Raw genomic sequence first — 26,360 nt, forward strand, 5'->3', positions numbered from 1 at the left:
TTTCAAGCCGCGGACCCGTAAGGAGCGAGACATTCGCCTCAAACAGCTCCTTATGGAGGCGTTCCTCCAACCCCCGGCACCGCCCGCGCCGGCACCGAGAGCTTCATCGGTGCAGAGTGCACCCGCGGCACCGAGCCGTTCCGGCACCGCGGCCCCGGTACCTAAGCCGGCGGCCAAGAAGACCGGCACCGCTTCGCCACCTTCAGAGAGTCAGCAGCTGGCGAAAGCAGTGGCAAAAACCCGCACGGAGGACGCCGCGAGAGTGGCTGCGGCCGTGCGTAAAGCGTGCCCTGGGCCCTCGACTTCGGCACCGCAAGCGCCGTTGAGTCCGGCATCGCCGCGCTCCCCGGCACCGACCGTGGTGGAGCCAAGGCTGCCATCGACGCCGGAGACATTCACCTCCGCGCGTGAGCTAATCCGGCTCATAGAGGCACCGAGCCTCCAGCCCCCGGCACCGCCGGTGCGGGCTGTTGTATCAGTGGGGAAACCGGCCAGAATGACACGGCCGCCCTCTCTGGACGAACGGCACGGAAGGCGCTCCCGGTCCCGGTCCCGGTCCCGGCGCAGGTCACCGTCCCGTCGTTCGGGATCTCGACGCCGCTCCTCATCACGGCACCGAGCACCATCCCGACGCCGCTCCTCATCCCGGCACCGGGCACCATCCCGACGCCGGTCTGAGTCCCGGTACCGTTCTCAATCTCGGTACCGGTCGTACTCCCGGCACCGATCCAGGTCCAGGTCACCGTACCGACGGTACCGCCGGAGATCTCCATCCCGGCACCGTTCACGACACCGCGACTCGCGAAGTCATTCCCGGCACCGCAGATCCCGGTCCCGGTCGAGCTCCCGGCGCCGGTCGAGCTCCCGGCGCCGCGGTGGCCGACGGTCACGATCGCCGTCCAGCCGGCGCTACTCATATCGACCCTCGGCTCCGTCGGCGGAGGGACTCCCGTCCTCAGCGGTTCAATCCCTCGGCGCCTCGGCACCGCCTTGGCCATCCCGCCCAGCATCGGTGGCCTCCGGTGCGGATGATACCGCCCACCAGTTGCCGACCCCGCAAGGACTCCATCATGAGCAGTGGGGCTACTGGGTCCCCTGGGCGCATCATGAGGCGCAGGGCACCCCTTTTCCTTTGCGGGATGGGACCACCGGGACCAGGGTCCCCGAGGCGACAGTTAGCCAGCCGCCTCCCTCTCCTCCGCACGAGCCCTCCGCTCCTCCGGACCGTCAATTAGCAACACCGCACGACAAAGCGGAGGCTCAACCACCAGCCCCGGTGCCAGAACCAATCGGGCAGGGCGTCTCTTCATCGTCCTCGCCGGACGAGGTGGTGGCAGGTGCTGTGGCCAACGAGCCCCCGCCCATTGACCTTCGGGCCTTCCAGGACCTGCTTCGCCGAGTGGCGGCGGCAATGGGTCTCCCCGTCGTGGAGGTCCAAGAGGATGAGGACCCGATCACCAATGTGGTGGGCGCGGACACTCCCGTCCGAGTGGCATTGCCCTTCGTGCGGACAATTCAAAAAAACGCCACTACGCTCTGGCAGACCCCCGCTTCCATTCAACCCACAGCACGCGGGGTCGAGCGTAAGTACTCAGCCCCCCCAACGGGCTATGAGTACCTCTACTCCCACCCGACCCCGGACTCCCTGGTCGTTCAATCCGTTAACGACCGTGAGAGACACGGCCAACCTGCCCCAGCGCCCAAATCCAAGGACGCCCGCCGCATGGACCTGCTCGGCCGTAAGGTCTACTCCGCAGGGGGCTTACAAATGCGGATTGCGAACATTATGGTCCTTCTCGCCAGGTACGTCTTTGACATCCTGGCGAAGTTCACGGAGCTCCTGCCATCAACATCTCGCCAGGAGTTCTCGGCCTTGTTGGAGGAGGGAAAAAAGTCCTCCAGGTCCTCTATCACGGCCGCCCTCGACGCCGCGGACTCCGGGGCTCGGACCTTGGCATCCGGCGTGACGATGAGGCGCATCTCCTGGCTGCAATCCTCCACCCTGCCGCCGGAGGTGCAGTATACTCTCCAGGACCTCCCTTTCGACACCCAGGGTCTGTTTTCCGAAAAGACGGATTCTCAGATCCAGACCCTGAAGGACGGTCGCATCGCCATCCGTACGCTCGGGATGCACACGCCGGCGACACAACGCAGACCCTTCCGGCCGCAACCCTCCCGCTACCAACAGCGCTATCGGCCGTATGCTAGCCGGCGATCGCACAGAACCGCCCGCCCGCCGGGCAATCGGCGGAACCAGGGCAGGCCTCGTCCAAGGCTCCCCAGGGGCCAAGTCCGCTTTGATGGGACGCTCGAGGACGGCCCATCTCTCTCCCTACCGGATCCTTCCCCATTATTTTACAACCGCCTTTCCCATTTCTTTTCGGCGTGGTCCCAATTAACAACGGACAACTGGGTGCTGCAGACAGTCCAGTCGGGATACCGCCTTCAATTTGTTTCGCCCCCACCTTCCCACCCACCCTCCCTGTCCTCTTCAGGGACCCTCTCACGAGCAAGTCCTCTTACAAGAGGTCCAGACTCTGTTGAGCGTGGGTGCCGTAGAAGCAGTGCCTCAAGACAGGCGGGGCAGGGGATTCTACTCCCGTTATTTCCTTATCCCCAAGGCGAAAGGAGGGCTACGTCCTATCCTGGACCTTCGTGAGCTGAACAAGTTCCTGCTCAAGCCCAAGTTTCGTATGGTCACCCTGGGGACCATCATTCCCTCCCTGGATCTGGGAGATTGGTTTGCCGCCCTCGACATGAAGGACGCTTACTTCCATGTCGCCATCTATCCTCCTCATTGACGTTACCTCCGATTTGTGGTCGGCAACGCCCACTACCAGTTTGCTGTGTTGCCATTCGGTCTCTCCACCGCACCGAGGGTCTTTACCAAATGCATGGCGGTGGTCGCCGCAGCCCTCCGCCGTCGTCAGATCCACGTGTACCCGTATCTAGACGACTGGCTGGTTCGCGGACAATCTCGACAACTCGTGATGGGCCAGATGGCAGAGATCCGGTCCCTCTTCCAGCGGCTCGGCCTCCTCATCAACGTCGAGAAGTCCACTTTGATCCCTTCTCAGCGCGTGGAGTTCATCGGAGCGGTCCTCGACTCCACCATAGCCAGGGCATGTCTCCCTCGCGCCCGCCACCAGACAATGGTCACCCTCCTCATGGACCTAGTCACCTTCCCGACCACGACGGTGCGCTCCTGCCTCCGCCTCCTGGGCCACATGGCGGCTTGCACGTATGTGATCACAGACGCGGCTCCACCTCCGCCCGTTCCAGTCCTGGCTGGCGTCGGTGTACCGCCGCGACGAGACCCAATCGAGATGGTGGTGACGGTCCCAGAGCGACCCTCAAGTCCCTCCGATGGTGGCTCGACCCGAGATCGTGTGTGCCGGGATCCTGCCCACCCTCCGCGCCCGTCCGCCACGCTCACCACGGACGCCTCGGCACTCGGTTGGGGGGCCCACCTGGGCGATCTCCACACCCAAGGCCTCTGGTCGACCCAGGAGCTCGCCCTGCATATCAATGTCCGCGAGCTGCGAGCGATCCGTCTAGCCTGCCAAACTTTCTGCCCCCACCTGCAGGGCCGATGTGTGACAGTATTCACGGACAATACAACAGCAATGTTCTACGTGAACAAGCAGGGCGGAGCACGCTCTTCCCCCCTCTGCAGGGAGGCGATGCTCCTGTGGGACTTCTGCGTGACCCACTCCATTCACCTGCAAGCGTCCTTTCTTCCGGGAGTGCAGAACACGCTGGCCGAACGGCTCAGCAGGTCGTTCCTCTCACACGAGTGGTCCCTCCGTCCAGATGTCGTCCACACAATCTTCCGGAGGTGGGGGTTTCCCCAGATAGACCTATTCGCCTCCAGGGAGAACAGGAAGTGCCACCGGTTTTGTTCATTCCAGGGTCGCTCGCCAGGCTCCCTGTCCGACGCCTTTCTCTACCCCTGGACGGATCGCCTCCTCTACGCCTTCCCTCCAGTTCCGCTCGTGCACCGAGTGCTCCTGAAGCTTCGGAGGGACAGAGCCCACGTCATTCTCATAGCGCCGGCCTGGCCGAGGCAGCACTGGTACACCCTGCTGCTCGAGCTCTCCGTTCGGGACCCCATCCCCCTCCCGTCGTGGCCGGACCTCATCACCCAGGACTTCGGCAGACTCCGCCATCCGAACCTGCAGTCCCTCCATCTTACAGCTTGGTACCTGAGTGGTTGACCCACGCAGAGAGGGGCTGTTCCGCGGCAGTTCAGCAAGTCCTCCTTGAAAGTCGAAAGCCTTCCACTCGCTCCACTTACGTCGCGAAGTGGAAGAGGTTCGCGCTTTGGTGCGATCAGCGATCTCTGAATCCATTCATAGTTCCGGTACCTACCATCCTCGACTACCTTTGGTACCTTAAGGAGCAAGGTCTTGCAGTCTCCTCATTGAAGGTTCACCTGGCAGCAGTGTCCGCCTTTCGTCCATCGCTGGAAGGTCGGTCCATCTTCTCCAACCAGATGGTTTCCCGCTTCCTTAAAGGCTTGGACCGCTTGTACCCGCCGTGCAAGGCCCTGCCCGACCTGGGATTTGAACCTCGTCCTGGCCAAACTGATGGGTCCCCCCTTCGAGCCCTTGGCCACGTGTTCGCTACTCTACCTCTCCTGGAAGACAGCTTTCCTCGTCGCCATCACATCCGCGAGACGAGTTTCTGAGCTTCGAGCACTAACGGTGGGCCCACCTTACACCGTCTTCCATGCAGACAAGGTACAGCTTCGGCCACATCCGGCCTTCCTCCCTAAGGTGGTATCGGCCTTCCACCTCAACCAGGAGATCTTCCTCCCGGTCTTCTTCCTGAAGCCGCATACCTCGCCTCGGGAACAACAGCTTCACACCCTGGACGTCTGCAGGGCGCTTGCCTTTTACATCGAGCGGACGAAGCCTTTCCGGCGTTTGGCCCAGTTGTTTGTCGCCGTCGCTGACCGCATGAAGGGTGAGCCGGTCTCCTCCCAGAGAATTTCGTCCTGGGTCACTGCATGTATTCGGACCTGTTACGAGCTTGCTCGCGTGCCGCCATGCCGCCTCACCGCTCACTCGACAAGGGCGCACGCCTCATCGGTTGCCTTCCTGGCCAACGTTCCGATCCAGGACATCTGTCGAGCGGCCACCTGGTCTTCAGTCCACACCTTTGCCTCCCACTTCGCGTTGGTGCAGCAGTCTAGAGACGATGCAGCCTTCGGCTCTGCGGTATTACACTCCGCCACGTCTCACTCCGACCCCACCGCCTAGGTAAGGCTTGGGAATCACCTAACTGGAATGCATTGGAGCAATCACTCGAAGAAGAAAAGACGGTTACTCACCTGTAGTAACTGGTGTTCTTCGAGATGTGTTGCTCCAATCCATTCCAGACCCGCCCTCCTTCCCCACTGTCGGAGTAGCCGGCAAGAAGGAACTGAGGAGCGGACGGGCCGGCTGAGGTATATATTTAGCGCCATAGCGGCGCCACTCCAGGGGGTGCCAGCCGGCCCGCCGGGGTTGCTAGGGTAAAAAAGTTCCGAGATGCCGTGCACGCGCGGCGCGCACACCTAACTGGAATGGATTGGAGCAACACATCTCGAAGAACAACAGTTACTACAGGTGAGTAACCGTCTTTTTTCAGAATGGAGAGAGGTAACTAGTGGTGTTCCCCAAGGGTCAGTCCTAGGACCAATCCTATTCAATTTATTCATAAATGATCTGGAGAAAGGGGTAAACAGTGAGGTGGCAAAGTTTGCAGATGATACTAAACTGCTCAAGATAGTTAAGACCAAAGCAGACTGTGAAGAACTTCAAAAAGATCTCACAAAACTAAGTGATTGGGCAACAAAATGGCAAATGAAATTTAATGTGGATAAATGTAAAGTAATGCACATTGGGAAAAAATAACCCCAACTATACATACAACATGATGGGGGCTAATTTAGCTACAACGAGTCAGGAAAAAGATCTTGGAGTCGTCATGGACAGTTCTCTGAAGATGTCCACGCAGTGTGCAGAGGCGGTCAAAAAAGCAAACAGGATGTTAGGAATCATTAAAAAGGGGATAGAGAATAAGACGGAGAATATCTTATTGCCCTTATATAAATCCATGGTACGCCCACATCTCGAATACTGTATACAGATGTGGTCTCCTCATCTCAACAAAGATACACTGGCACTAGAAAAGGTTCAGAAAAGGGCAACTAAAATGATTAGGGGTTTGGAGAGGGTCCCATATGAGGAGAGATTAAAGAGGCTAGGACTCTTCAGCTTAGAAAAGAGGAGACTAAGAGGGGATATGCTAGAGGTCTATAAAATCATGAGTGATGTGGAGAAAGTGGATAAGGAAAAGTTATTTACTTATTCCCATAATACAAGAACTAGGGGCCACCAAATGAAATTAATGGGCAGCAGGTTTAAAACAAATAAAAGGAAGTTCTTCTTCACACAGCGCACAGTCAACCTGTGGAACTCCTTGCCTGAGGAGGTTGTGAAGGCTGGGACTATAACAGGGTTCTTCTTCGAGTGATTGCTCCTATGCATTCCAGTTAGGTGTGCGCGCCGCGTGCACGGCTCGTCGGAAGATTTTTACCCTAGCAACACTCAGTGGGTCGGCTGGGTGCCCCCTGGAGTGGCGCCGCTATAGCGCCGAATATATACCCCAGCCGACCCGTCCGCTCCTCAGTTCCTTCTTACCGCCCGTGATGGTTGTTGGAACGGTGGAGTGCTCCTTTGACCTCCACAGCCCTAGCTTCTCTCTGATTTCTTCGTTGTAATTATTGTATATAGTTCTTAAAATAGTTAGATTAGTTCACTAGTTAGTTAGTTAGGGGAAATTGGGGGGCCTAGCCCTTCTTTTCCCGAACCGGTGCGGGCTCATGCCCAAGGCACCGGGACTCTAGCCCTGCTCGGCCTGTCAGCGGCCCATGCCGATAGGAGACCCTCACACCTCCTGCCTGCCTCATCGTGCAGATAAGTGCCCTATTTGCAAGTCAGCCATGTCCCCATCAGGACATCTGCAGAGCGACTACCTGGTCTCGGGTCCACACACCTTCGCCTCCCACTACGCGCTGGTGCAGCAATCTAGAGACGACGCCTTGGCTCTCGCGGTTCTACACTCCGCCACGTCCGCGCCTCACTCACCCCACCGCCGCTTCTTGCTTGGGATTCACCTAACTGGAATGCATTGAGCTGAAGAGAGAAGAAGAAAGACGGAAGAACCTGTGTAGTAGCTGGTGTTCTTGTGTGTGTTCTTCTCCAATTCCTCTCTCCTTCCACCCCTTCCCCGCACTGGCCGGAGTAGCTGATTTTAAGCCGAGGACAAAGAAAGAGCGAGACTTTCGTTTAAAGCAGCTCTTGATGGAGTCGGCACTTAGCCCTGTGGTGCCGACCTCAGCCGCTCCGCAGTCCTCTTCAGTACGGAGCGCCCCAGCGGTTCCTGGCCGGTCTGGTACCGAGACTGTGAAAAACCAGCAACCGGCACCGGCGTCCCGGCACTGTTCCCTCTCTCCTGTGAGGAAGTGTAAGACGGCGCAGACAGTCGCCAAGACATCTGCACCAGGTCCGCTGGCCCAACCACCGGCACCGATGCCTCTGGCGCCGACTCCGCTGGCGCCCAAGACAGGCGCTGTACCGTCGACTCCGGTACCACAAGAGCCGTTGAGTCCGGTACCGCCTTGCTCCCCGGTGCAAACCGTGGTCGAGCTGCCTCTCCCGTCGACACCCGAAACTTTTTCGACGTCGAGAGAGCTGATAGCGCTCACCGAGCCTCAGCGTATCCAGCCCCCGGCACCGCCGGTGTGGGCTGTGAAGTCAGTGGGTAAGCCGGCTATCATGCGGCCTCCTTCCCCTGACGGACGAGAGAGACGGTACTCCAGGTCCCGGTCCCGGTCCCGGAAACGCTCTCCTCCACGCCGATCCAGATCTCGGCGCCGGTCGCAGTCCCGGTACCGCTCGCCATCGCGGTACCGGTCGCACTCCCGGAGACAATCCCGGTCCTGTTCTCTTGACCGGCGGTATCGACGCAGATCCAGATCTCGGTACCGCTCCCGGTACCGTTCATCCCGCAGCCCCTCCCACCGCCGGGAATCGAGATCCAGGTCGACCTCCCAGCACCGGCATGGTCGATGGTCCCGATCTCGCTCCCGGCCCCGTGACGACCGGTACCGTTCCCCGGTACCGTCCAGGGACAGACCGGCGTCGTCGATGGCGCAATCCCACAGTGTCTCCGCCCCGCCGTGGCCTTCGCGTCAGCCGTCCGTCTCCTCGCAAGCGGACAGTGTAGCCGATCCACGCACTGATCCTCAAGGCCAGGACCAGGGTCCCCCCCAATGGGGCTTATGGACCCCATGGGCCTATCATGAGGCGCAAGGGGTACCCCCCTCTCAGGGCCCCAGAACTTCCGTCCACAGGGCGCCTGAGGCTACGGTCAGCAGACCTCCTCCCTAGTCATTGGTAGAGGAACCTCAGCCGCCTGTTGTTGCCGAGCATCCCCCGATCGCGGAGGCTGCGTAGCACATTGACGAGCCACCACCGGACACCCTAGTCCCGGGCCTGTCATCGTCTTCCTCGCCGGATGAGGCGGTGGCGGGCGCGTCGTCATCGGGCCCTCCCCCGATTGACCTCCGCGCCCACCAGGACTTGCTTCACAAAACATTAACCTGCCCGTTGAGGAGGTGGCAGAGGATGATGACCCCGTGGTCAGCATAATCGGGGCGGAGGCGCCTCTTCGGGTGGCTTTGCCCTTCATTCGCACCATCCAGAGAAATGCAGATACTATTTGGCAGTCGCCGGCTTCCACCCCTCCCACTGCTCGGGGGGTGGAAAGGAAATACTCGGTCCCCTCCAGAGGCTATGAGTATCTGTGTACGCACCCAGCTCCAGACTCGCTGGTCGTGCAGTCCGTTAATGACAGTGAGCGCCATGGGCAGCCAGCTCCAATGCCAAAATCTAAAGAGGCCCGGCGCATGGATCTTTTGGGACGGAAGGTCTATTCAGCCGGTGGTCTCCAACTGAGGATTGCCAACCAGCAGGCTCTCCTCAGTAGATACACCCATGACACCTTGCTGTCTCTCTCAAAGTTCGCTGAGCTGGTGCCGTCAGACTCCCACCCTGAATTCAAGGCCCTTATTGAGGAGGGTAAGAAAGCCTCCCGATCGGCACTCCAAGCCTCTCTGGACTCCGCGGATTCAGGAGCCAGGACCTTGGCCTCTGGGGTGACCACGAGGAGGATTTCATGGCTGCAGGCCTCCACGTTACCACCGGAAGTCCAACACACTATCCAGGACTTACCGTTTGACACCAAGGGTCTGTTTTCCGAGAAAACAGACTCAAGGCTGCAGACCCTCAAAGATGGTCGAGTCACTATCCGCTCCCTGGGCATGCACACGCCGGTTACCCAGCGGAGATTCTTCAGGCAACAGCCATACCGCCCGTTCAACCAGCCCCGACCGCACCCCGATAATAGGCGCAGGGGCAGAGTGAATCAGTGTAGACCATCGGGCAACCGGGGAAATCAGCCCCAAGCGCCCTCCAAGCTCCCCCCCCGGGACCTAAACAAAACTTTTGAGGGGACGCCCGAGGGCGGCCCACCAGTTTATTTACTGGATCCTTCCCCGTTATTTTCCAGCCGTCTTTCCCACTTCCTGCTGGTGTGGTCCCACATAACAGACAACTGGGTGCTCCGCACGGTGCAGTTTGGTTACCGACTCCAATTTGTTTCGCCCCCTCCCTGTCCCTCTTCAGGGACCCCTCTCACGAGCAGTTCCTCTTACAAGAGGTCGAGACTCTGTTGAGTTTGGGTGCCATAGAGGAGGTGCCGGAAGGCATGCGAGGCAGGGGATTTTACTCCCGTTATTTCCTGATCCCCAAGGCGAAGGGAGGTCTGCGGCCAATCCTCGACCTCCGAGAGCTCAACAGATTTCTAGTCAAGCTCAAGTTCTGCATGGTAACCCTGGGGACCATTATCCCCTCCCTGGATCCGGGAGACTGGTTTGCCGCCCTCGACATGAGGGACGCATACTTCCATATCGTGATTTACCCCCCTCATCGACGCTATCTGCGCTTCGTCGTCAACAGCATGCACTACCAGTTTACGGTGCTCCCATTCGGCCTCTCCACGGCACCGAGGGTCTTCACCAAGTGCATGGCAGTGGTGGCTGCGGCCCTTCGCCGTCGTCGCATACATGTTTACCCGTATCTCGACGACTGGCTGATCCGCGGATCTTCCCGCCAACTGGTAACAAGTCAAATGGCCGAGATCCTAGGCCTGTTTCAATGGCTAGGCCTTATGATCAACGCCGAAAAGTCTACCTTAGCTCCAACACAATGGGTGGAGTTCATCGGTGAGGTCCTGGATTCCAATTTAGCCAGGGCCTGCCTCCCTCAACCTCGGCACCAGACTTTGGCTTCCCTTGTCCGAGACCTACAGTCCTTTCCGACAACGACGGCATGCACATTCATGACCATGTACGCGAGGCTGCGTCTTCGCTCCTTTCAAACTTGGCTGGCGTCGGTGTACCGCCCGCACCGCGACTCCATAGATATGGTGGTCACAGTCCCGAGATCAACCTTCGAACCGCTCAACTGGTGGCTGAACCCGGAGGTAGTGTGTGCCGGAGTTCCATTCCGCCCACCCCACCCATCTGTCACACTGACCACGGATGCTTCGGCATTGGGGTGGGGTGCACACCTCGACAACCTGCACACCCAGGGTCTCTGGTCGCCCCAAGAGCTCTCCCTTCATATCAATGTCAGGGAGCTGTGGGCAATTCGCTTGGTGTGTCAAACCTTCCACGCCCATCTCCAAGGGCGCTGCGTGGCCGTTTTCACGGACAACACGACGGTGATGTTTTACGTCAACAGGCGGGGGGGGGGGGGCTCGTTCCTCCCTGCTTTGCACGGAAGCGATACACCTTTGGGACTTCTGTATAACCCACTCTATTCACCTGGTAGCATCGTTTCTTCCAGGAGTGCAGAACACGTTGGCCGACCATCTCAGCAGGTCATTCCTCTCCCACGAGTGGTCGATTCACCCAGATGTTATCCACACAGTTTTCCAGAGGTGGGGTGTTCCCCAAATAGACCTGTTTGCCTCCAAAGCGAACAGGAAATGTCACCGGTTCTGCTCTTACTAGGGTCGCTCCCAGGGCTCCCTATCGGATGCATTCCTCCGCCCCTGGATGGGTCACCTCCTATATGCCTTCCCTCCGTTCCCCCTCGTACACCGGGTGCTACTCAAGCTCCGGAGGGACAGGGCCCGCCTCATACTCGTCGCTCCAGCCTGGCCGAGACAGCACTGGTACACACTGCTGCTCGAGCTCTTGGTACGGGATCCCATTCCTCTCCCCTTATGGCCGGACCTGATAACACAGGACTTCGGCAGGCTTCGCCACCCGGACCTGCAGTCCCTCCATCTTACAGCTTGGTTCCTACGTGGCTGACACGAGCGGAGCGTGACTGCTCTGCGGCGGTGCAGCAAGTCCTGATGGAAAGCAGGAAGCCTTCCACTCGAGCGACCTACCTCGCGAAATGGAAGTGTTTCGCACTCTGGTGCGATCAGAAGGGTCTCAATCCTTTCGCAGTCCCTATTCCTACGATCCTGGACTACCTCTGGTCTCTCAAGGAGCAAGGTCTCGCGGTCTCCTCCTTGAAGGTGCACCTGGTGGCAATTTCCGCCTTTCGACCTGGCGTGGGAGAACGGTCCATCTTTTCCAATCAGATGGTTTCCCGCTTCCTTAAGGGACTAGATCGCTTGTACCTGCCGATACGGTGTCCTACACCTTCCTGGGATTTGACCTTAGTTTTAGCCAAGCTTATGGGAGCCCCCTTTGAGCCCTTGGCCACCTGTTCCCTTCTCTATTTGTCATGGAAAACGGCCTTTCTCGTTGCTATAACATCAGCAAGACGAGTTTCCGAGCTTCACGCCCTAACGGCTGGTCCACCGTGTACCATCTTCCATGGAGACAAGGTACAGCTTCGGCCACACCCGGCCTTCCTCCCTAAGGTGGTGTCGGCCTTCCATGTGAACCAGGACATTTTCCTCCTGTTTTTTTTCCTGAAGCCGCACGCCTCACGTCGTGAACAACAGCTTCACAGCCTCGACGTCCGCAGGGCCCTCGCGTTTTACATAGAGCGAACAAAACCCTTCCGGCGTTCGCCCCAGCTGTTCGTAGCGGTTGCCGATCGCATGAAGGGCAAGCTGGTCTCCTCTCAGAGGATCTCCTCCTGGGTAACAGCATGTATCCGGACATGCTACGAGCTTGCTCACGTGCCAGCTAGCCGCCTCACTGCTCACTCTACGAGAGCGCAAGCTTCTTCGGCTGCCTTCCTGGCCCATGTCCCCATCCAGGACATCTGTCGGGTGGCTACCTGGTCTTCTGTCCACACCTTTGCGGCCCACTACGCACTGGTGCAACAGTCCAGAGATGATGCAGCCTTCGGCTCAGCAGTCTTACACTCTGCCACGTCTCACTCCGACCCCACCGCCTAGGTAAGGCTTGGGAATCACCTAACTGGAATGCATAGGAGCAAGCACTCGAAGAAGAAAAGACGGTTACTCACCGTAGTAACTGTTGTTCTTCGAGATGTGTTGCTCCAATCCATTCCAGACCCGCCCTCCTTCCCCTCTGTCGGAGTAGCCGGCAAGAAGGAACTGAAGGGCCGTTGGGTTGGCTGGGGTATATATCCGGTGCCATAGCGGCACTACTCCGGGGGCGCCCAGCTGACCCACCGAGTGTTGCTAGGGTAAAAATCTTCCGACGAGCCGTGCACGTGGCGCGTGCACACCTAACTGGAATGGATATGAGCAACACATCTCGAAGAACAACAGTTACAACGGTGAGTAACCGTCTTTTTTCAAGGCCTTTTCCCAGTGAAAGAGCCTTGCACAGTAATATCCTTATCCTCTATTTATTAACAGTTACCAAGCAGAATACACATGCTAAGCACACAGCACCATGCTCACCAATGCTGATCAGGCAGGCGGACTTTCCCTGCAAGGTCCGTCTCGTCTGGATTCTGGGTGCTGCATGTCACGGTCGGGCAGAGGATTCTTAGCAGCTTTGATCTTAGGCTGTGACTTAGAGGTGAATTCTTCTTCGTCTTCCAGGTCTTTCCTTCTTATCTTTCTGTTCCTTCCGCTGGTCTCCTCCTTGGACCCCAGCTTATATAGTGACACCTGAGTCCTGCTTAGCTGCACCTTAACCAGCCATTTCACTAAATGATTCCGAAGCAATTCTCTAACCCATCCTGACATACTGTCAAACAATCCTTTAGCCAATCCTACCCAGCACCTTCATTGATTTACACCTAGCAAAATCAGTTCTGTAACAGCCACACTCACAAACTAGACCGAGAGCAGACGGATAAACCGTAGAGAAATGGGGACCGTAAAGACAGAACGATAGTAAAGTCGGGATTTCACAGCCACAGCTGTTGAGAAGTGATTTCTTGCCGGACAGACGCCATCAAAGAAAGTTTTCTTTAACCATCTTAAGCCCCGTTTCTGTATCTGATGATGGTGGGTGCTACTAGGACAGGACCCTTCTTAACAGCCCGATGTGACATTATTTTAATGTCATTTAGGTGGAATGTGGGGATGTGACTTTCTGCTGCTTGGCTGATGGCTGCTGCTCTCCGGATATGGCTGCAGACAAAGGCCTCAGACAATATGGCTACAGGAAAAGGCCTTATCCTTACAGCTCTGTGGTGTCACTGGGGCTGGGAGCTCTCAGTGGGGCGCTGTGAGCCGGCCGTGGGGTGCTGGGGCTGGGAGCTCTCAGTGGGCGCTGTGAGCGGGGCCGTGGGGTGCTGGGGCTGTGATCTCTCAGTGGGGCGCTGTGAGCCGGCCGTGGGGTGCTGGGGCTGTGGGCTCTCAGTGGGGCGCTGTGAGCCGGCCGTGGGGCGCTGGGGCTGGGAGCTCTCAGTGGGGCGCTGTGAGCGGGGCCATGGGGTGCTGGGGCTGGGAGCTCTCAGTGGGGCACTGTGAGGTGGCCGTGGGGCGCTGGGGCTGGGAGCTCTCAGTGGGGTGCTGTGAGCTGGGCCGTGGGGCGCTGGGGCTGGGAGCTCTCAGTGGGGCGCTGTGAGCCAGGGTGGGGGGGGCTGGGGCTGGGAGCTCTCAGTGGGGCACTGTGAGGTGGCCGTGGGGCGCTGGGGCTGGGATCTCTCAGTGGGGCACTGTGAGGTGGCCGTGGGGCGCTGGGGCTGGGAGCTCTCAGTGGGGCGCTGTGAGCGGGGCCATGGGGGGCTGGGGCGGGGAGCTCTCAGTGGGGCCGGGGAGGGGGGCCCTGGGGCGCTGGGGCTGGGATCTCTCAGTGGGGCACTGTGAGGTGGCCGTGGGGCGCTGGGGCTGGGAGCTCTCAGTGGGGCGCTGTGAGCGGGGCCATGGGGTGCTGGGAGCTCTCAGTGGGGCCTGCGAGTGGGGACATGGGGTGCTGGGGCTGGGAGCTCTCAGTGGGGCACTGTGAGGCGGCCGTGGGGCGCTGGGGCTGGGAGCTCTCAGTGGGGCGCTGTGAGCGGGGCTGGGGGGCGCTGGGGCTGTGATCTCTCAGTGGGGCGCTGTGAGCGGGGCTGGGGGGCGCTGGGGCTGGGATTTCTCAGTGGGGCGCTGTGAGTGGGGCTGGGGGGCGCTGGGAGCTCTCAGTGGGGCGCTGTGAGCGGGGCTGTGGGGTGCTGGGGCTGTGGGCTCTCAGTGGGGCGCTCGGTTCTTGGGGGGACTTGGCCCCCCGGTGCTGCCCCCCCCCCCCGTGAGCTCCGGGCAGCGAGTCCCCCGAGACAGCCCCTGAGGGAGGCTCGGCCGCTCGCAGGGATCAGGGCCCCTCCCCCAGCCCCGGCAGGGACGCTCCCAGCGCGGGCACAGCCGGGTTCACTCGTTAGCTGGCGCCCGGCCTAGGGGCCCGTCGGGCAGCCCGGGGCAGTGAAGGGTGAAGCAGGGTCCGTCCTGGCCAGCCCCGAGCCCAGCCCGGCTGTGGGGAACCCTCGGGTCCGGCTCCGTCCGTCTGTCTGTGCGGCCTCCTTGGTCAGAGTGCGGGTGAGAGCCCCGACTGCTTCCCATGACCCCCCGAAAGCCATGGCCGAACCTCCCGTCCCTGTCGTCACCCCCGTCCCGGACTCGGGCTCTCTCGGCTCCGTCCCGTCCCCGGGGGGACCCCCGTCAGTGTGAGAGCCCTTCTCCCCCCCCCCCGACCTCCACACCCCCAGAGGGAGCGATGGCCCCTCCCAATCTCACCCCCAGAGGGAGCGATGGCCCCCCAATCTCCCCACCCCCAGAGGGAGCGATGGCCCCCCCATCTCACCCCCAGAGGGAGCAATGCCCCCCCGATCTCCCCACCCCCAGAGGGGTTGATGCCCCCTGCTCTCTAGCCCGGAGCGACTCTCCCCCAGCGTAACACAGGAGGGTTTATTGAGCGTCTGAACCCAGCTCAGGAAACTCTCAGGGTCTCAGGCCTGGCCTCCCTCAGCCCAGCACATCCCAGTCCCCCTGCAGCCAGGGGGGCTCTGCCTGCTCCCCCTCTCCAGCCCAGCACATCTAGGTCTCGGGCCGGGGGGGGCCTCAGCACAGTACATCCAGGGGGGCTCTGGCTGCTCTCTGTCCAGTCCAGTAGCCCCTCCTTCCAGCCGATCATCCGATCTCATCTCCCCCAACAGCGCCTGCTCCGGCCTTTCTCTTCCGTCCCAGGTAAACAGGCTGCCTGGGCCTCTCCCTTCCACCCTTTGTCCCCCTCTGGCCGGAACCGGCTGCTCCGGTCACCGGCCCCTCTCGCCTCGGCCCTTTGTCCCCCTCTGGCCGGAACCGGCTGCTCCGGTCACCAGCCCCTCTCGCCTCGGCCCTTTGTCGCCCTCTGGCCGGAACCGGCTGCTCCGGTCACCGGGCCCCTCTCGCCTCGGCCCTTTGTCGCCCTCTGGCCGGAACCGGCTGCTCGGTCACCGGGCCTCTCGCCTCGCCCCTTTGTCCCCCACTGGCCGGAACCGGCTGCTCCGGTCACTGACCCCTCTCGCCTCGGCCCTTTGTCCCCCACTGGCCGGAACCGGCTGCTCTGGTCACTGGGCCCCTCTCGCCTCGGCCCTTTGTCGCCCTCTGGCCGGAACCGGCTGCTCCGGTCACCGGGCCCCTCTCGCCTCGGCCCTTTGTCGCCCTCTGGCCGGAACCGGCTGCTCCGGTCACCGGGCCCCTCTCGCCTCGGCCCTTTGTCGCCCTCTGGCCGGAACCGGCTGCTCCGGTCACCGACCTCTCTCGCCTCGGCCCTTTGTCCCCCACTGGCCGGAACCGGCTGCTCCGGTCACTGACCCCTCTCGCCTCGGCCCTTTGTCCCCCTCTGGCTGGAACCGGCTGCTCCGGTCACCGACCCCTCTCGCCTCGGCCCTTTGTCCCCCTCTGGCCGGAACCGGCTGCTCCGGTCACCGGGCCCCTCTCGCCTCGGCCCTTTGTCCCCCTCTGGCCGGAACCGGCTGCTCCGGTCACCGGGCCCCTCTCGCCTCGGCCCTTTGTCCCCCTCTGGCCGGAACCGGCTGCTCCGGTCACCGACCTCTCTCGCCTCGGCCCTTTGTCCCCCTCTGGCTGGAACCGGCTGCTCCGGTCACCGGGCCCCTCTCGCCTCGGCCCTTTGTCCCCCTCTGGCCGGAACCGGCTGCTCCGGTCACCGGGCCCCTCTCGCCTCGGCCCTTTGTCGCCCTCTGGCCGGAACCGGCTGCTCCGGTCACCGGGCCCCTCTCGCCTCGGCCCTTTGTCCCCCTCTGGCCGGAACCGGCTGCTCCGGTCACCGGGCCCCTCTCGCCTCGGCCCTTTGTCCCCCTCTGGCCGGAACCGGCTGCTCCCCTCCTGAGCTGGGCCTCCCGGTGACCTCACCAGGTCACCAGTCGCTGGGGTCTCCATTCTCCAGGCCATTGTCCTCTGCAACACCGAACTCCCTCTCCACCCCCTCTGCATGCAAACCATTGAGAACCCAAGAAAATCCCCTGCTGTGTCACCCAGCTCCCCGGGGCAGTGGCCGTGACGTAGCGCTGTTTACGTGGGGGTCAGGTGGGGGGATTTTCACACTCCTGCACGGCGTAGTTACCCTGCTACAGGTCTCGGGTGTCGAGCAAAGTGCAGACAGCTACGTGCCATTCACACCCGGGTCCTCGGCCAGCTGGACACGGCACATGTATGTCGCGCTAGCTCTGTCACGTGGGGTGGGAAGCTCCAGCCCTGCGGGCACTACACTGACACCCACCGAATGCCCGTGTCGGCAGTGCTGTCGGGGGGACAGTTCCTCCCCCTGCTACAGCGACTGCGCTCTCCTGTTGGCCTCGGGGCAGCCGCACTGGGGCACAACAGCTGCACCGCTGCAGCTTTTCCAGCGTAGCCCTGCCCTGCGAGCGCACAGCCCTGCCCTGCCCTGCGAGCGCCCAGCCCTGGCCCGCTGGCACACCAACTTCATAAATGTGTTACAGACCATTCCCACTTCGTTACCTCCCCCCATCCCCACCCCCAGTGTCACCTGGCTCAGGCCCCCCACCCCACCCTGCGTCACCTGGCTCAGGCCCCACATCCCCCCCACTCAGTGTCACTCCTCTCCGTCCCTCCCCAGTGCTGGCCCCTTTGTCTCCTCGCTCAGGGCCTGTCTCCCGGCTCCTCGGGCTCTGGCGCAGGTGAATGGCACCTGTTCCCCCTGCCCCCACTGTTTGGCTGGCTCTGATGGGTCCCAGCCCCTCTGCGGGGCACAGTGCCCATGGGGGAGGGGCGGGGGGTTATGCTGCAGCGGCAGCATCGCCTGGACACTCCTTTCCCACTGGATATTTATAGCCGTGCCAGCCAGAGCTGCATTTGGAGTGTGATAAATGGAGCCGCACATGCTTAACCCTTCCCTGGCTGCGGGAGCCAGGCCTGAGCGGCTCTCGGGGAGGCCCCAGCGCCCATGGCCGGGGGGCAGAAGAACAAGAGTAACTGCAAGTGCACGGCTGGGAGCTCGCCCCGCAGTGCTGACCCTGGGGCCCAGTGCAGTGCAAGGGGGGGGAGCCATGTCCCATGGCAGGGAGTGGGGCGGGGGCTTGGTGGGGGCGCTGGGCTGTGGGGCAGGGGCCCATTGGGGGCACTGAGCTGCAGGGAGCGTGGCGGGGGCTCAGCAGGGGATGCTGGGCTGCAGGGAGTGGGGGGGGGGCTTTGTGGGGGGCTCTGGGCTGTGGGTCAGGGGCCCACCAGGGGCACTGAACTGCGGGGAGCGAGGTGAGGGTTTGGCGGGGTGCAGGGGCTGAGTAGGGAGCGGGGGCTCGGCGGGGGGCGCTGGGCCGCGGGAAGGGGGCAGGGGCTGGGCGGGGGGCGCGGTGCAGCAGGCTGTGGGCTCGGCAGGGGGCGCTGGGCTGCGGGAAGCAGGGTGGGGGCTTGGCAGGGTGCGGTGCAGCAGGCTATGGGCTTGGCAGGGGCGGGGCTCGGCGGGAGCGCTAGGCTATGGGAAGGGGCAGGGGCTTGGCGGGGGGCGCGGTGCAGCAGGCTATGGGCTCGGCGGGGGGCGCTGGGCCGCGGGAAGGGGGCGGGGCTCGCGGGGGCGCGTGCAGCAGGCTGTGGGCTCGGCAGGGGGCGCTGGGCCACGGGCAGTGTGGCAGGGGCTCGGCAGGGGGCGCTGGGCTGTGGGAAGCAGGGCGGGGGCTCGGCGGGGGGCGCGGTGCAGCAGGCTGTGGGCTCGCTCTCCCCACAGTCGGAGCTGGCCCCCGTGGCAATGCCGGAGAGAGCTGAGACAGCTCCCCAGGCAGCGGAGGCCGGGCCGGGTTGTGCTGCCGGGCAGGCTGCAGGCCCGAGCTGGTGCTGCAGGGCGTGGGGTGCCAGGCCGTGCCCCCCGCGGCATGTTGCGGTTCTGCTCTGGGGCGCGGGAGCCTGGTGGGCTTTGTGCTGCGTCCTCACCCCTCCGCTGGGCGAGCGGCTCGTGGGGCTGGGGCTGGGGCTGGGGCTGGCCAGAGGAGGGCTCTGGCCCCTGCTCTCCTGGCTCTGTGGCTGCGCCGCTGCCTGGGGTCTGTGCCCAGCTCCCCCCCCCCAGCCGTGACTCTGCGCGTGTCCCTGGGGGAGGGCTGGGTGCCTGAGGGTGCTTTGGGCAGGGAGCTGGCGCCATCCTCGCTGCTCTGGGGCTCTGCCTGAGCTGCTGGCCTGGTGTCTTGGGCCTGGGGGGGTGTTGCGCTCTCGTGGGGGGCTTCTCTAGTGCTGCTGGTCTGGGGGGGCGGCAGGAGATGGGGCCCAGCTCCGCTCGGGATGTGAGCGCTGCAGCTTCTGGCCGCCTGGGAGGGAGAGGAGTGTCTGCAGCGCTGCCACTGGGGGGTATCCCGTCCCCAGCACGCCCCCTCCCCTGCTCAACGCGCCTGGCTCCGGGCGCTCTGCGCGGTGGCCACACGGCTGCCCGAGAGCCGCCAGCCCATGCGCCTCATGGAACTGGACCGGAGCCGGAGCCAGCACCAGCACCAGGCTGAGGATGGAATCCGTGTCCTGGGCCTTCAGGCCAGCCCCCTCGTGCCAGCCCCACTGGCTGCAGAGGGGAAAGGACCGTGTCCCGTGTTGCCCATTCTCTCTGGCGTGGGGCGCGGGCCCCCTGGCTCTCCCGGCCCCATGCTCTGAGCCACAGTGTGCTCGGCGGGGGCCTGTCCCGTGACACACGGCCCTGCTGCGCTGGCAGCGCCCTCACATACCACCCGGCAGCGTCGTGTGTTTTGGCTGTGGCATGCGGCGCTTGGCTGGCGAGGGAGCCACCCGCTGCCTTTTCCTGCCAAGCACAGCTTGGAGCAGCCCCTTGGGCAGCGGCTTTGCTGCAGAGGCCAGGCCCCAGCACACTGGGCTGAGCCCCGAGCCCAGACTCTCTGGAGCCAGAGCACGGCTGCTTCCCCGTCACCAGCTGGGCTGCCCCAAGCTGTAGCCATGCTGGGACCCGGTGCCCCCGCGGCTGGGCCCAGCCCAGGGTGGCACATCTCAGCACTGGGGGGCGACAGCCCTGTATAAACAGCCCCGGATCCGGATTGCCATGCCCCGGTCGGTGGGATCCGCGCCCCGGCACTAGCGCTGGGATTGCTGCACCCCGGTTGGTGGGATCCGCGCCCCGGCACTAGCGCTGGAATTGCTGCACCCCGGTCGGTGGGATCCGCGCTCCGGTCGGTGGGATCCGCGCCCCGGCACTAGCGCTGGAATTGCCGCGCCCCGGTCGGTGGGATCCACGCCCCGGTCGGTGGGATCCGCGCCCCGGCGCTAGCGCTGGGATTGCTGCACCCCGGTCGGTGGGATCCGCGCCCCGGCGCTAGCGCTAGCGCTAGGATTGCTGCACCCCGGTCGGTGGGATCCGCGCCCCGGTCGGTGGGATCCGCGCCCCGGCGCTAGCGCTGGGATTGCTGCACCCCGGTCGGTGGGATCCGTGCCCCGGCACTAGCACTAGGATTGCTGCACCCCGGTCGGTGGGATCCGCGCCCCGGCGCTAGCGCTGGGATTGCCATGCCCCGGTCGGTGGGATCCGCGCCCCGGCGCTAGCGCTGGGATTGCTGCGCCCCGGTCGGTGGGATCCGCGCCCCGGCACTAGCGCTGGGATTGCTGCACCCCGGTCGGTGGGATCCGCGCCCCGGCACTAGCGCTGGGATTGCCGCGCCCCGGTCGGTGGGATCCGCGCCCCGGTCGGTGGGATCCGCGCCCCGGCACTAGCGCTGGGATTGCCCCACCCCGGTCGGTGGGATCCGCGCCCCAGCACTAGCGCTGGGATTGCCATGCCCCGGTCGGTGGGATCCGCGCCCCGGTCGGTGGGATCCGCGCCCCGGCACTAGCGCTGGGATTGCCATGCCCCGGTCGGTGGGATCCGCACCCCGGCGCTAGCGCTGGGATTGCCCCACCCCGGTCGGTGGGATCCGCGCCCCGGCACTAGCGCTGGGATTGCCCCGCCCCGGTCGGTGGGATCCGCGCCCCGGCACTAGCGCTGGGATTGCCGCACCCCGGTCGGTGGGATCCGCGCCCCGGCACTAGCGCTGGGATTGCCCCACCCCGGTGGGCGGTTTCCCAGCCCTGCTGTGTCTATTGCCCTGGCCTGGGCTGCTAGTGAGGGCACGTGGCAGATCCTGGTTTTGCCTGACAGGCTAGGCAATCCCCATTCTCCTTGGGGGTGGGGGTGTCCCCAGTTTGGGGCCTGCCCCCCCCCCCCATCGAGCTGGGAGGGCCCGGACACCTGGGCCTTTCTCTGCAGCGCTGGCTGGTCCTGGGGCAGGCTGAGAGGAGAGGCTCTGGGCTCTGCTGCAGGGGGAGGGGGAGCTGGCCCTGGGCCCTGGGCCTGCAGTCTGAGCGTGCACACAACGTGCCCACCGGGATTCCTCCCCCAGCGTGGCCCGCGGCTCGGATCAGTGGCTGAGTGGGCACGCGACGGGCACGCCCACCCACGCCCCGGCCCTGCACTCAGCAGCCCCCTGCAGGGAGCCCGGCTCACAGATCCCCAGGGACGGGCAGGGCGTGAGCCTGTCCCTGCGCTGGGGGCACGTGGCGCCGGCTCCGGGACCAATCTGCCTCCCTGCCCGTAGGCCGGGGCCGAGCCCCAGCTTGGCTGTCAGGGGGGCAAAGCTGCCATCTGCTGGCCAAGGGCTGCAAGTGCTGCCATGGCTGCCGGTCCTGTGGGCCGGGCAGAGGGCTCAGGGCAGGGCAGCCAGTCCGGGCACTAGCCAGTCACGCCCTAAGCAGCGTGCCTCACCTCCATGGAACCCACCAGCCCCACTGCCCCCACAGCCGGGAGAGCCCCGGAGTCCTGGCTCCCAGCCCCCTGCTCTCACCACCAGCCCCCACTACCTCCAGAGCCGGGAGAGCCCCGGAGTCCTGGCTCCCAGCCCCCTGCTCTCACCACTAGCCCCACTGCCCCCAGAGCCGGGAGAGCCCCGGAGTCCTGGCTCCCAGCCCCCTGCTCTCACCACCAGCCCCACTGCCCCCAGAGCCGGGAGAGCCCCGGAGTCCTGGCTCCCAGCCCCCTGCTCTCACCACCAGCCCCACTACCTCCAGAGCCGGGACAGAACCCAGGAGTCCTGGCTCCCAGCCCCTGCTCTCACCACCAGCCCCACTGCCCCCAGAGCCGGGAGAGCCCCGGAGTCCTGGCTCCCAGCCCCCTGCTCTCACCACCAGCCCCACTGCCCCCAGAGCTGGGCCAGAACCCAGGAGTCCTGGCTCCCAGCCCCCTGCTCTAACCCACCCGCCCCCCCCGCCCCCAGAGCCGCGAGCGCCCCGGAGTCCTGGCGCCCAGCCCCCGGCTCTCACCCCCAGCCCCCCTGCCCCCAGAGCTGGGACAGAACCCAGGTGTCCTGCTCCCAGCCCCTGCTCTAACCCACCAGCCCCCACTGCCCCCACAGCCGGGAGAGCCCCGGAGTCCTGGCTCCCAGCCCCCTGCTCTAACCCACCAGCCCCCACTGCCCCCAGAGCTGGGACAGAACCCAGGAATCCTGCTCCCAGCCCCCTGCTCTCACCACCAGCCCCCACTGCCCCCAGAGCCCAGGAGTCCTGGCTCCCAGCCCCCTGCTCTCACCACCAGCCCCCACTACCTCCAGAGCCGGGACAGAACCCAGGAGTCCTGGCTCCCAGCCCCCTGCTCTCACCACCAGCCCCCACTGCCCCCAGAGCCGGGACAGAACCCAGGAGTCCTGGCTCCCAGCCCCCTGCTCTCACCACCAGCCCCCACTGCCCCCAGAGCTGGGACAGAACCCAGGAGTCCTGGCTCCCAGCCCCCTGCTCTAACCCACCAGCCCCCACTGCCCCCAGAGCTGGGACAGAACCCAGGAGTCCTGCTCCCAGCCCCCTGCTCTCACCACCAGCCCCACTGCCCTCAGAGCCGGGAGAGCCCCGGAGTCCTGGCTCCCAGCCCCCTGCTCTAACCACCAGCCCCCACTGCCCCCAGAGCCGGGAGAGCCCAGGAGTCCTGGCTCCCAGCCCCCTGCTTTCACCACCAGCCCCCACTACCCCCAGAGCCCCGGACTCCTGGCTCCCAGCCCCCTGCTCTCACCACCAGCCCCCACTGCCCCCAGAGCTGGGACAGAACCCAGGAGTCTTGGCTCCCAGCCCCCTGCTCTCACCACCAGCCCCCACTGCCCCCAGAGCTGGGACAGAACCCAGGAGTCCTGCTCCCAGCCCCCTGCTCTAACCACCAGCCCCCACTGCCCCCAGAGCCGGGAGAGCCCAGGAGTTATGGCTCCCAGCCCCCTGCTCTCACCACCAGCCCCCACTGCCCCCAGAGCCGGGAGAGCCCCGGAGTCCTGGCTCCCAGCCCCTCCTCTCCCCTGTCTGTAACCTCTGGGCCCTGTGAAGTCTCCCCGTCGCTGTGCGCTGGGGAGGTGTCTGGTGGTGAGAGTGGTGGAGGGGGCCGTGCTCCAGAGCGGGGAGTGGGGGAGGATGCAGGGGCACCCGGGGGGCAGCGAGGGTCTCTGGGGGGGTGCAGGGCACAGGGAGGGGCTGTGGGGCAGCTGGCAAGCCTGCGGAGTGCTCCCCGCCGCTCAGTCTGTCGTCGGGGGCCAGGTACTCGGGGCAGCCCCTCGTCTGCTCTGGCTTTGGGCAGTGGCTGGCGCAGCAGGGTCCTGCTCTGGGCTTGCTAATAGAAACAGTGACCTGTACCGGCCGGGCGTGGGTGCCAGGCGAGGCTGGGGGCACTGGGGGGAGCAGTACCCTGCGTGTCAGGGCAGCATCGGGAGTTCAGCCTTGGAGGGGGTGGAGAGCAGCGCCTCCTCCAGCTTTCTGGGCAGGAGGGGGTGGACGGACACACCCGGGCATGGCCGCCCAGGAACCGCTCTGACAGACTCCGGGGCAGCCTCACTCCCCCCAGGGCAAGAAGCCTTCTCAGCTTCGGCGCTTCCTGGGTCCAACCTCAGAGAGCTCAGTCCCCCTGGATGGGACCCCTGGGGAGCCTCGCGCCCCCCCCAAAGGGCCCCGCCCCCCATTCTGCAGCCAGCAGGGACTCCCAGCCAGCCTGTGACACGTCATCAGGAGCCCAGCGTAGAGCAGAGCTTGTTAGCACAGGAAACCGGCAGTTACAGCCAAGTCCATCTCGGGGGGATCCAGAGCCCTGGGCTCCCCCGCACCCCAGGTCCCAAGCAGGAGACTGACCAGCTTCCAGCAGCCCACCCTCAGTCACGCCCAGGTGCTCTCCTCCTTCCTTTGTGTCTTTCCTGGGCCAACAGGTCCCCTGGCCTCCACCTCTCGCTTGGTTCTCCAACCCCCCTGCTGATTCTTGCAGAGGATGGGCCTCGGGAACCAAGGCGCCCAGTGTCACGGAGTGTGGGGGAGTCCGGGCCCGGCACCCCCGGCTCCCTGCGATTCCCCGGGACTCAGCCAGCAAAGCAGAAGGTTTATTTCGTAGAATCTCAGGGTTGGAAGGGATCTGAGGAGGTATCTAGTCCAACCCCCTGCTCAAAGGGGGACCCATCCCCAGGCCCCCTCAGGGACTGAACTCACACCCCTGGGTGTAGCTCGAACCCCGGAGCCATCCCTCCCCCGACAGGAGGTGACAGGAACACAGTCCAAGACAGGTCTTGCAGGTCAGTCAAGGGGGCAGGGACGCCAGAGCCCTGTCTGGCTCCCCTCCATTTCCCCAGCCAGCCCCAAACTGAAACTCTCCAGCCCCTCCTCTGGCCTTTGTCTCTTCCCGGGCCAGGAGGCCACCTGATCTCTTTGGTCTCCAGCGCCTTCAGCTGGCACCTTGCAGGGGAGGGGCCCAGACCATCAGTTACCAGGAGACAGGGTGTCACCATTCTCTGTGCAGACACCATCACCCCTGCCCTCTAGGGCTCTGCAACAATCACCCCCCCCCCATCCCACCACCTAGAGACTTAAGAACTGCATAGGGGACACTGAGGCACCCACACAGGATTCAGAAAGCAGCAAAGAGTCCTGTGGCACCTTAGAGACTAACAGACGTATTGGAGCAGGAGCTTTCGTGGGTGCATGCGACGCAGTGGGGATTCACCCACGAAAGCTCCTGCTCCCAAACGGCTGTTAGTCTGTAAGGTGCCACAGGGCTCTGTGCTGCTTTTACAGATCCAGACTGACACGGCTCCCCTGCTGATACCTTAAGACCGTTCCCACTTCGTGTCTCATGCCCAGGGCCCCTGGGAATGGAGGGACAGATGCAGCCAGGGCTCTTGGGGATGGACAGACGGATGCACACAGGGCCCCTGGGAATGGAGGGACAGATGCAGCCAGGGCTCCTGGGGATGGACAGACGGATGCAGCCAGGGCACCTGGGGATGGACAGACGGATGCAGCCAGGGCACCTGGGGATGGACAGACGGATGCACACAGGGCCCCTGGGGTGGCTCAGCCCCGTTCCCATGATCTTCGCTTCTGGCTGTAGCCGTAGTTAGGCATAAAATCTGAGCACTAGGCTCCTGGTGCCACACGGCTCCCTCTGGCCAGGAGGCCCCCTGCCAGCCATGTGGCCCCCATCCCGCCAGGCAGGGTCCCCTCCGGCCAGACGCAGCCCCGCCCACCACTGCATGGCTGCGGTTGTGACCCCGGCTTCAGGCCTGGGGGAGCAGGGCTGTGCTGTGGGGCTATGGGAGCCCAGGGCTGGGGCAGACAGATCAGCGGGCGGGGGGCTCCCTTCCCCATTAGCTGGGCCTGGGCCAGCCGCAGGGGGAGGCCATGGCCGTGGGGCTCCTGCTGGCCAGTGTGGGCACACGGCTCAGCCGTCCTGCCAGAGGTGGGAGAGCCGCGAGTGCCCAGGGGTGCCCTGCAGGCGGAAGGACCCAGCCAGGCGGCCTTGCCATGGCAGGAGGGCCCATCTGCCCAGCTGCCCACACTCACTGGCCTCCGCTGGGGGTGGGGGGAAGCTGGCGCCACCTCAGAGTGTGGAGGGCTCGGTGGGGGGCTGGGCCGGCCTGAGGCCAGCACTGCTGTGTGTGCCCCCCAGGGACGCCCCCAGGCTCAGAGGGGATCAGAGCAGATTAGGACGAGGAGGAAGCAAATCTGCCAGCACACGGAGGGGCCATGTGCCTGTGGCTAATCCCTGCGCCCAGCCCCCCCAGCCCCTGCTGGGACCCCCCAGCCCCTGCATGCCCCAGCCTGCAGCTACTCCTGCCCCCAGACCCCAGCCTCTGCTGGGACCCAGCCTGCGGCTAATCTGCACGCCCAGGCCCCCAGCCCCTGCTGGGACCCCCCACCCCCTGCATGCCCCAGCCGGCAGCTACCCCCCCCCCCCGCCCCAGACCCCAGCCCCTGCTGGGACCCAGCCTGTGGCTAATCTGCACGCCCAGGCCCCCCAGCCCCTGCTGGGACCCCCAGCCATGGCCGGCCCCAGAACATGCGAGAGCTCCCTGAGGTTGGCACATGCCCCTGCTGTAAAGCCTCCTGGCTCCATGGGGACGCCCGTCCCCGGCTGCCGGGGCAGTGCCGAGCCGTCTCTCCAGCCTGCCCCGTGT

At 64.1% G+C, this 26,360-nt stretch overlaps 1 protein-coding gene across 11 annotated transcripts in view; it reads left to right on the top strand.

Annotated features, from left to right (window-relative positions):
• Positions 1 to 26,360, top strand: part of KCNH2 (potassium voltage-gated channel subfamily H member 2) — a 155,999-nt gene that overhangs the window by 33,472 nt on the left and 96,167 nt on the right. The window contains exon 1 of one of the 11 annotated variants that reach the window (XM_039524181.1): positions 13,059 to 13,078. The exons of 9 other annotated variants lie outside the window; for them this stretch is intronic. The gene's annotated coding sequence lies outside the window, so the exon portion shown is untranslated. Of the gene's footprint in view, positions 1 to 13,058; positions 13,079 to 15,612; positions 15,670 to 26,360 lie in introns of those variants that run through there. One more of the 11 variants, XM_039524180.1, reaches the window with a different exon arrangement.

This window comes from Mauremys reevesii, linkage group 2, assembly GCF_016161935.1.
Source record: "Mauremys reevesii isolate NIE-2019 linkage group 2, ASM1616193v1, whole genome shotgun sequence".
NCBI lineage: Eukaryota > Metazoa > Chordata > Testudines > Geoemydidae > Mauremys > Mauremys reevesii.